The 11,225-nt window shown below is 45.7% G+C and overlaps 1 long non-coding RNA gene across 1 annotated transcript; it reads right to left on the reverse strand.

Moving 5' to 3' along the window:
* Nucleotides 1–5,943: 5,943 nt before the first annotated feature.
* LOC131205141 (uncharacterized) lies at nucleotides 5,944–10,921 on the reverse strand. The gene is made up of 3 exons (XR_009156724.1): nucleotides 10,365–10,921; nucleotides 8,820–8,976; nucleotides 5,944–7,473 (listed from the first exon to the last, which is right to left on the reverse strand). It is a non-coding gene; the product is annotated as an uncharacterized LOC131205141 (long non-coding RNA).
* Nucleotides 10,922–11,225: the final 304 nt, after the last annotated feature.

The following is an 11,225-nucleotide window of genomic DNA, read 5'->3' on the forward strand; positions in this document are numbered from 1 at the left end:
TTTTTTCTAGCCATTTCTTTATATTTGCCCAAAATTTTTTGGCCACCAGGCACGTCCACCAAAAATGGTAATATGTTCCATGATTTTTCTTACACTTCCAACACATTTAGGTTTTATTTCTCTTCCTTTCATTCCACATTTTGCACTTTTGGCCTCCCATCAGAATCCGGAGTCGAAGATTTTGATGAAGGATAAGGTTGCCATGACAATAGAGCATCTACAAGGAACCAAAAATAGGCCCTTGTCCTTTTAAAGCTGTTTTGGGAAGTGATGCGAAATGGCCCAACCTGGATCGATCCCTCTTGCTCGCCCTGCTGATGGTGAAGGGGTTCCATCGAGGGGCGACCCTTCCTGTGAGCCCCCTGCGAGCTGGAAGACGGCCGTTCTGGCGCAAGGGCAGCCATGTTGTTGGTGGCCCCTTTTTAATACTCTGCTCCTTCGTTCCTAAAGAGAGCCTGCTTTCATCTCGCAGGCTTAAGACTGCGGGGGCAAAACCATGGTAACCAGTCCTGCTTTCCTTCCTTTTAATGCCTTGTCACCCAGATAAGTTCTTGCTGGCTGTCAACTCCTGGGGAGAAGGAAATGCATTTTTCATAAGCATCTGACAGAAATTAGCATCATGAGAATTAGCGTTCTTAATTACTGGCAGAGAACAGCGGTTGCTGCGCTGGAAACACGAAGCCAGCCTTATTTACAAAGCTTCTCCATTATGGAGCAACAACGATCAACTCATTGGAGAGGTCCAATGAAGTGGGAGAGGAGGACCCCAAAAGTCAAGGTGTGGTTGTGACTTCACCATCAGGGCAGGCCTGCTCCGTTTTTTGACATGTGTCAAAGAGTGCAGGGAAGAGCAACCGAGATGACCAGGGGTCTGGAGGCTAAACCATAGGATGAACGGTGAAGTACTAGGTACGTCTAGTCTTATCACAGAGAAGGATCAGGAGACACAGAATAACTGTCTTCCAATACTTGATGGGCTGCAACAGAAAAGAGGGGTTGACTTATTCTCCGTAGCACCTGATGGCAGGACGGGATAAGAAGCAAGGTGGGAGATCATTAAAGAGAGATTCAACTTGGAACTAAGGAGGAATGTTCTGACCCAGCTCTCCAAACACGACAAACCCTCTGAAGTGAATTCAAAGATTCCTTTATCAGGAGTGCCAGCAGCCCCAGCAAAAAGTTTCTCTCTCACCTAACAAGTCTGTCTGGCAGGGAGATGAATAGTTGTCTGCCGCATCTATTCATCTCTGCCCCCTGCCTTTTAAATCCTAGAGCTAGGGTGGGGCTTCGCTAGCAGCAGTCGCTCTTCCATCCCAAGGACCAGCCCATAGATTTCCACTGCTCTCCTCTCCTCTGCCTTCTGCGCATCCGCACGTTAGGCACTGGAGCCAGCTGTTCCTCTTCTTCCTCATCAGCCACCTCCAGACCTGGGGGCTGTTGACTCTCCATCTGAGGGGTGACGGACAGCCCAGGCTCCGCCTCTGTCTCTCTCTCTCTCTGACAGCTCCATTCCCTCTTCCCCCTCGGAGCTCTCAGGTTGCCTTGATGCTAACCCTGACTCCCAAACATCCTCCTCCTCCTCTGATTTGGCTGCTGGAGAGGCCGGTGGCCAACAGGCCACAATTTCCGTGTTACAGTTTGCCTCCTGAAGTTGCGGGTGCTCTGTCATTGGAGGTTTTCAAAAAAATATTGGGCAGCCATTTATCTGGGGTGGGACAAGGACTCCTGCCTCAGGCAGGGGGTCGGATTAGAAGACCTCCGTGGTCTCTTCCAGCCTTAGGATTCTCTGTTCCTGAGTCTTGACATTTGACGTCTGACTGGATGGACATTTTCTCTAGCTACATAGCGTTTTCCCAGCTCTGCGGGAAATTTCCTTCGGATAACTTCTCTCTGTTGGAAGAAGGGAAGAATTAAAAGCCAGTACCAATTGTATTCCTTCTTATTAAACTTCACATAACAGCCGGCTATAAAACAACTGTTCTCCTAATTTAGAGAAGCTCCCCCAGGAACGTTGCCGGAGCCGCAATGCCGTTCTTCCCAGCGAAGCCTCAGGACCCCAAAATGGCTCGGTTGTTAGAGGCCTGCAGTTTTAATGGAAGAGGAACACACAGAACCAGCAGGCAAGCCGGCTGCACTGCGCAGATGACAACTGACAAGAGCGGATAACTAAATGGGTAATTGGGACTGTGCTAATTGATATCCGGGATGTATCATCGCCCCATTAGGGCTGTTAACAGAGTGAGATGCAGCAGTGACCTCGCCATGCCCTCGTTCTTCGCAAGGCTTGGCAGGGGCCGATCAGAGCCCAATTAATTATTAGTGTTATAAGTAAATGAGTTATTAGCATTCATGAATTCTAGAGCATGCAACTGGGCGCCAGGTTTGGAGAACCTGTTTTTTTTTTTACGGTTTCTTAGCCTGTAACCATAGGAACTAAATGGTTGGCAACCCAAACCTCTCCACAGCCAATTCACCCTGGGGACAACTCGCCATGGAACAAGTATGACACTAAATATTAAAGAAATAGTGGAATAGAATCATTAAAGAAAGGATGCCAAAGGAGGGACAAAATGAAATGTGAATGACAAAAATGAAAACATTTTTAAAATCATTTGAATTCTTGAATTGTCCCACAGTGAGGTGGCCACGGTGTGTTGGTCATGGTGAGTTGGCCTTGGCGAATTCTCCCATTCCACCTGGGAAGCTGGGTGACTTCCAAGCACAGAACAACTCTGAAGGAGAATATTTGCTGAAACAGCCCAGGACAGGAGCAATGACGTTTTGCTGAGTAAAAAAAGATTTAGCCAAAAAAAGACTGCTGTCTTAATTAAGTGCTGTCTTAATAAAAGTCAGAATATTTTTGCAAAAGGAGAATCAAATTGTTCCTTGTTAGATCATTCTCGGTTGGTTTTATGACGGGATAATTCTTTCCCTAACCACATTCCAAATGAACTTTCTCCATTTCTACTGACATGGTGAATCAAGTGCATAATGGCCCATCAACTCCAATAATACCCCACTCCTATCCTCCCAAAAAACATCATTGGCCTTTCATTCAGATTGATCGTAAGATGGCTAAACTAAGACATGTGGAGCGAGGGATGGATTGTTCAGAACAATCTTAAAGGTAAAAGCTTTGGAAATGTTGATGGGGGGCAGGAATCAATAAAACCGTTCTCCTTCAAATCACCTTGAAGGCAAGAACAAAAGAGTGATTTATTTATGCGACAACAGAAGCTGGCAACCGCTTATTAAAAGCATTTAGTGGCTTCTGTCCCCAGCCCCAACTTTTGCCTTCTAAAAAGAAGTTGGCTTTTTAAAATACAACCCCAGGGTAGATGTAGAGAAATCAGCTTAGAGAGGAGAAAGTTTGGCTTCCTAGAACCCAGCTCTCTTAGTGAAGGAGGAAGGGGTGGGTAGAACTCTCTTTTAACATATTCCAACTGACAAGCGATCAAGGAGCTTCAGGCCACATCAAAACCTCCAAAATAATGGGCCGCTTTAGCAACGTTTGCAGAAATAACAGCGCTTTGCTTCAACGTGTTTACATTGCAAACTTGTTATTTGCATTGCAAGCAAAGCCAAATGTTGACTTGATTTATCTTTTTCAGTCCAAAGAATTTGCACCGCCTGCCTGCAGAAAGGACCACAAAGAAAACACAATAGCATTGTAGTACGCCATAGAACACCAGCAAAACCCTTTGCTCTTTCGGTAATTGCATTTTTTTGATTCTGGTTTCATTTGGTTTGGTTTGAATCCAGTCTTGTTCCGTTCCTATCCCCGACTGGAACAATAGTTCTTACCCTACAGCAGGAATTGGGTCAGCACACTTGGAAAATCCACACATGCCTAACACTGCAGAATCCCAAAAGGGTCAAAAATGTCTCAACAGTTCAAATCAGGGTTGCCTTAGATCGAAACGTTGACAAGCTGCAAAATCCAAGCTACTTGCAAACTCCCAAATCTGCAAAGGCGCTGAAGGAAGATATCCAAATGAACTCATTTGTGGGACTCTGAGACATCCCATTAGGGACTTTGAGCCAAGCCAGAATTTGTTCAGCCCGTGTTCTCTTTTGAAATTGGGTTTCTCTATGTCTCCTCCTGCTTCTCCTTCTTTTAGCTGTGTGTGAAAAGACCGACTGTCCTTGTACAGATACACCCCTGGACAGTTGCTCCTTGCTCTGAGTCTGGAAAACAGGCCACTCACAGGACAGCTAACAAACAGGTCATTCACCCAACAGGTAACAAACTCAGGTTTGTAGAGATGTGTATCAGAATAGAGCTGGAAGGGACCTTGGGGGTCTTCTAGTTCAACCCTGTGCTCAAGCAGAAGACTCTAGACCACTTCAGACAAGTGACTGTCCAGGCTCTTCTTAAAACCTTCCAGTGATGGAACACCCACAGCTTCTGAAGCCAACTTCTGTTCCACTGGTTAATGGTCCTGTTAGGAAGATGCTCCTTAATTCCAGGTTGCTTCTCTCCTTGATTAGTTCCCATCCACTGTTTCTTGTCACGCCCTCTGGTTCTTTGAAAAATAAGTTGAGCCCCTCTTCTTTGGGGCAGCCCCATTCCTGGACCCTTATGTGGTCTTCGTTCAAGGATCAGGCTGGTAGATTGGGGGGGATTCATGATAATCCTGCAGTAAAGCTTCTTGGGAGACAGTGGGAAGAGCTGCAGAGTAGGTGACCTTCAAATAATAGGCAACTAAGCCCACAGAAGCAGCGGAAATGTGACAAATGTCTCAGAAAGGACTAGTTTCCTGGACTGTAAAAGGTGAGGAGGGGGGAGAGAAGTACTTTTGGACTTGCCAGATTCAGTTCATAAACTTTACAATAGTACCTTTGGGTGTGATTCTTATCTGGACTATCTCACAAGACCAACACCAAGCCACGCCTGTGATTGTGTGGTTGAGTTAGTTTGTTCTCAGGGGCCCTTTAGCTATTATTATCTTCATTTTCATGACGATTATTCGTTCTCGTTTGATCCTATCTTTGCTGATTGCAAGATGGGTGGCTGTATAAATCAATTAAACGAATAACTAAATAAATATGCTTTACTTTACCTAGTTTATCTTGGCCCCCAAACAGGTACAGTATTTGGATGGCCTTGGTGACTTTTCCCATAGGGAAGGGGGGGAGGGAGGTGGGGAGAGAGAGAGAACACAACAGAGGTCACAACATTTACAGTGGGGTGGTTGGACAAGGAGGAGATAAATGATTGGTGCCTTAGAGAGAAAACCTGAAGGAGAGGCTAATACAAAAGATCCTTTAAAGACTAATAAGAGGACCATCCTTCACAGTATAGGGCAGTGGGCCACCGCACCAGCTGTTTTCTACACCCTGCCCCCTTGTAAGCCAACAAGATTCATTTCCTTCGGTCATTTTTGGCACAATGGACCCCAAAAAATGGAGACATTGATACCACCGACAGTCAGGTTGTCTTCTCCTCATCAACACCTCTTCCTTGACAGAGTAGCCTAAGAGCAGGGGGTCTCCAAACTTAATAACTTTAAGACTTGTGGACTTCAACTCCCAGGATTCCTCAGCCAGCTGGCTGGAGAATTCTGGGAGCTGAAGCCCACAGGTTTTAATGTCGTCAAAAAAAAAAAAAAACACCAGAAAGTCCAGTTGCCTCTTGAAAAAGCACCTTTGGGACAATCATAACCTGAATGACTGGATCTCCATAGCCACAGGTCTTAAAGTTGCTAAATTTGGCCGAGCCCTAGTTCAGAGCATCAAGTAGAAGCAAAAAGCTCACATGAGCAGCTCAAGGGGTTTGAAATGCTGGCTGGAGAATTCTGGGAGTTTATTTATTTATTTATTTATTTTTATATTTACTTTTATACCGCCCTATCTCCCTAGGGACTCAGGGCGGTGTACAGCCATATAAAAACACATAAATATACAAAGTAAAACATTCATCTAAAAAACTTATTATATAGGCCAAAATTTAAAATAGACATATAAACAATAAAACCCAATTTAAAACCAAATCTAAAATTTAGACATTTAAAAATTTAAAAATTTAAAAAAATCTAGTTCAGTCCTGCGCAAATAAATAGATGTGTCTTGAGCTCGCGGCGGAAGGTCCGAAGGTCAGGAAGTTGACGAAGTCCTGGGGGAAGCTCGTTCCAGAGGGTTGACATTCCCCTATCTTAAAAAGTTTACTGAGCTGGAGAAATCCTCGTTTAGAAGCTTTCACTTATCTTCCTCTTTCCCGTTTTTATAAAATCACGCAGCTTGTTCCAACTACCATCTGGTTGGCTCCCACCCTGTCGTATTAAAATATAAACACTGCTGTCTTCCTAATAATAGAAAATAAATCATTTAATAATGCCGGGTTCGCAAACATCCACTTTGCCACAGCCTGGATATTAGTGTGTGCTTCCATTCCCCATAATCTGATGAATGCAGCTTGACAAATTCAATTTGCAACCATGGGCCTTGGTTGGAAAGGGATTCTGCGATCTGTGTGGAAGGCAAATGGAACAAGCAAACGCAGAACTGGTCACGACAGGAATGCCTCCCTCCTCGCCCCCCCCCCCTTTATTCTTTTAATGTCTGCTCCGTGGATCAAAGCCTTTCTTAGTGAGAATGTGGTGGAGACTTCAATGGCCTGGAGAGGAGAGGAGCATAAAACATTTTATACTGATTTTCTTTATATGCAGTGGACATTGTTAGTTAATTTGTAGTTTCTCTCCCATAACTCAGAATACCCTTCCTAGTAACATTTGAATGTTGAGCAGAAAAAGTCTGGTGAGCTTCTATGCCAACTGCCCTTCTGCCTGTTTCTCCTGTGTGGCATCTGGGTATCACAGGTGTCTCTGTTGCAGTAGACACCTGGAGATGTAGCCGAATACAACTCGGGCAATTAGCAAGCTCCTCTTGTTCATTAGCAGGTTTCTGATCTGTTCTGGGTTCGTTCCTGTGATGCATGAAATGTCTCTGTTAACCAATTTGGGCACAGATCAAAAACTGTGCAGCCCAAGGGAAGAATGAAAGATGAGCTCCTTTCAAAGTATGACAGGAAACGTCTGGCTGGCTTTCAGTCTGATGCAGTCCAGTGGAGAAGCTGGTCTTTTGAACGTTGGGAATCTGTAGGGTTGGAAGAAGCACAAGGTCGGCCGTCTGAATCCCAGGCCTTGGGACAAAACTGGAGAGAGAGTTTCCCCTTTCTGGCTCTCAAGCAAGGGGAGCCCACCGGCCCACCAGCAAACAAACAGGGGTGGTGAAGAGTCCAAATGAACCTGGTCCAGCTCTGTAGGCAGTCACAAAACTCATGTGGAATGTTTTGATGCATACCTGGCCAACATTTTCAACAGGTGAGCTACCGTAGTTTAGACCAGGGGTCAGCAACCCGTGACTCTGGAGCCACATGTAGCTCTTTCATCCCTCTGCTGTGGCTACAATAGCCAATGTGCGACACCCACCGTCATGCGATTTATTGAGCTTTTCGACACCCGGTAGGCCAACCTTAGATAAATCCAAGAAAAGAAAAGTTTCAGAAGAAAACAGAATGTTTAATTCAATTACATACGCTAGTCTTGTGGCCACTCAGGAAATAGTCAGGCACAGGAAGGGTTTTGTGGCTCCCGGTGTTTTCTTTTCTTTGGGAAATGGGTTCAAATGGCTCTTTGAGTGTTAAAGGTTGCCGGCCCCAGGTTTAGACATAGCCCCTGAGCTCTTTGTACCTAAAGGTAACCTCCTCCTCCTTAGACCCAATAAAAAGTGGTATGTAAACAGGACTACTCTCTTCCTCTAGTCTAAACCACCCTCACAGAGCTGGAGTGAGGTCTGAATCAGAGCCGAGAGATAAGATCCTTCCAAGTAGGATGGGCAGCATTAAAACCATGTTAAAACAACAGTGACTGGACTGGAAGTTGTAGAAGGATGCAGTCTGCTCTGTGTATCTTTTAAACATTATTCTGGGTACAGAGTGCTTTGGGTATTTCATTTCTAAAGAAACCCCAAATGAATTTAACTCCATAGCCTGAAATAGAACAATATACACATACCAGAAGTCTTTCTGCCAAGCTTTAACTGGGATAGATAAAATAATGGTGCTTATTACTCGGGACGTAGCAATTTTCCAAGCAGAACATTTCTTAGGCACAACAGGATTTGTGCTGGACTCATTAATTTGGCACATGAGACTTTTCCTTCACAGTTAGTTTGGTCTGTTTGTAAGAAGGCACATTTCATTGGAAGATCCCGGGGGGGAGGGATGGGACCGTCAGCAGGTGCGCCAGAAATTAGCTTGGCAAGGTTTTAGTGAAGATCCCACAGAAAAGGTCTAGCGATGGCCTAAATTAGGTTAGACTCAGAAGCCAACCTGAGCTGACACTGCCAATCTTGGACCGTCCAGATGGTTTCCAGCCACTTGGAAATCATTCCAGCTGGGAATTCTGGGAAGACATGACCGCAAGTATTCTGGAATAGGCCAGACTCAGCACAGCCCCATCTTCAAGAACAGATATTGGAAAGGTTTGTGCTATTGTTATTGTTGTACTGTATTAACCCATAAATCACAGCTATGCAGCCAGAAACCAACAAACCAAGTAGTGCGTGGGAGCAATTTACAGACATGCAAGTCTATTCCTATCTCGTAGAGAAAGACGTGCCAAAGATTGCCCCAAGCTATCTTAAAATAACAAGCAAACAAGCAAGTGGTGTCCTGGTCCACTACCCAGTTTTTGGAAACATGAAATCCAGGTGTTAAAGTAAAACCCGTTCCTATTGTCAATGGAAAACTGAAGGAAGATGGTTTAAGCCTTGGGCACCTTGAGGGAAAATGTCCTGGCTCTGTTCTTTCAACCAACCTAGAGATTCTTCAAGCGAACCTTGAATCGGATTCAACCAAAGGAGTGGCTCTCCTTTTTCGGACTCTCTGTGGATGGTCTTATCCAGATTCTCTATGCCACCTCTGGAAGCCATTGCAGCTGGGAAGACCCTGGAGACACTGCTCCAGCCTGCCTGCTGAAAGACAAAGAGCTTTTGAGAGAGACGGTTGGCCCAAAGAGAAGCCAAATTCAGTGGTCAGCTAATGGGAAGCCTCCTTTATACCAGCTGGGAAGAGAAATGGACCCTCTTGGTGGATGGTGGAAAGACCAGTACAGTCAACTCCCTAGGAGACCTATCATGGCGGACTCCTTTCTTGAGCACATAGAGGTTCACTCCGTCCTCCAGCTTCTGTGGCCAATGGCTGATGCTCCCTTCTGCTTAATGGTAGGACCAACAAAGCCTTTCCTGCCCACCAAGGTTTTCTCCAAGAAATGTCTCCAAGGAGGACAAAACAGCACAGCTCCAGCCCCATAGCAGACCCTCAACAGAATTGTACAGGACAGACCTTGAAACAGTGGGCTGTCATTTTCCTGGCCCTCTCAACACACAAGTGTGCAGGGCTGGGGTCCTGTCAGAGAACCTCAGAGCCAGGTGCCACGGCCAATCTCGGTGGGTGAATCTGAACTGTGTAGAACACGACATCAATTAATCCAATCATGATATCTGGCCGATTCCTGAGCAGCCGTGCAGCCCCTGGCTTGCCCCTTGTCTCTCAGGAACTCTCCGGAGCATTGCAGCTGTTTGCAATCCCCCTTCCTCTCCAGAGCCCCCCAGGGAAGACCCAGAGGTAAGGTGGAGGATTCTTAGGAGTGGAGAACGAGAACTTGACCCGTCTTTATCAGCACAGTTTGTAATTAAAAAATACCCTTCTCCCTCTCTTTCCAGCCCGTTAGTTTTGCCCACCACACACAGCAAATGCATAATTAAATTTAATAGAATCCACCCACATTCTTCAGTTGCTGTGGAAAGGCACTTCTAGTTAATAGCTGTCCTGGTCACAGCAGAGGCATATTGCTTTTGTTCTCCCTGTGCCTCTATTTATCTCCTGCTTCCTTGCAGCTTCTCATCTCTTAACTTCAGATGCAAGAAAAAAACAAGGCAGGAAAGGCACAGAGGAGAGCAGAAGTCATTCTGGGCAGTTTGGGGCAGACCAAACATCAGGCGCCTCAAGTTTTCTATCTAGGAAATCAGGTGGACCATTTGACTCGGCCTACAGGGACCTTCCTTCCTTCCTTCCTTCCTTCCTTCCTTCCTTCCTTCCTTCCTTCCTTCCTTCCTTCCTTCCTTCCTTCCATCCATCCATCCATCTATCCATCTCCAGTCTCTTCCCAGTCCCTTTCCTTCTGGGAAGACTCTCTTTGCCTTAACGGTTGAAGGAAACAAGAACAACCTCTGTAGGTCAGTAACAACTTCTGTGAGATTCTATTCGGTAGGAATAAAGCAATAGGCAGGCTCCCAACTCTTCATCAGGGGGAAGTGTGACAAAACATGGGAGTGAAAGAGAAGCAAGGAAGTTTAAAAACCTGTCCAGGCTGCAATCTGCAGTTCAAAGCCAGCCTCAAGAGGGAGATGGGAGACCAAATGTGGTTGCAGATCTCACAGTTACACCACCAGTCTAATTTTTGGACAGCTTTTATTATCTACTGACTCATCCAGAAGACTACTCATCTCCTCTGCTTAACGGGCTTCCAGGAGTGGTGGGTTCATCCCTTGCTCTCAACTGTCAAGTGGCATTTCAGTTTTTAGCTTGAACGAAATGCCACCAAGTGTCACTTGTAGAACTTCAAACAGGCCACCGTGACTTGGCTAAGCTCCTTGGTTGAGTCTTTTCTGGTTTTCATTGAACCGGAAGATGATCAAAATCTGAGAACCGTTCTTGGCTCATTTCCATTTTCCTTCCAGGCTCTTCTGCTTCCAGTTCCCCACACCAGAAATGATGCTTTCTCTGAGAGTAGAAGCAGAGTGCGTCCCCCGTGGCATTGTTCCACCTTTTTCACTCGCGAGAACCAACATCTAATTCTTTCTCTCAGGCATTTCACAATACAGCACCGTATTCCAGCAGCAAGAAGAAAGAATCAAGGATCCATTCCCTCAACGTTTGCTCCCATCAGGTGGTCTTCGTTGGGCAGATTTGCCTCCCCCACCCCCACCCCGGTCCAGAGCTCACCATTTCCTACTCAGCATCTCTCCTCCACCCACCCCCCATCCATGTGCTTTGTGCTCCTGCCACAACGAAGCTAATTCTAGATGGGTTTATGCCAAGCCAGGAAATAGATGTGCCAATTCATCACTGCCCATGCATAATTTAGGCCTTATTTGCATAAAGTAAACAGGCCATCATTCCTGTGAAATGTCAGGCAGGTGGAGTCGCTAATGAAAGAAAG

Source organism: Ahaetulla prasina, chromosome 11, assembly GCF_028640845.1.
Source record: "Ahaetulla prasina isolate Xishuangbanna chromosome 11, ASM2864084v1, whole genome shotgun sequence".
Taxonomy (NCBI): domain Eukaryota; kingdom Metazoa; phylum Chordata; class Lepidosauria; order Squamata; family Colubridae; genus Ahaetulla; species Ahaetulla prasina.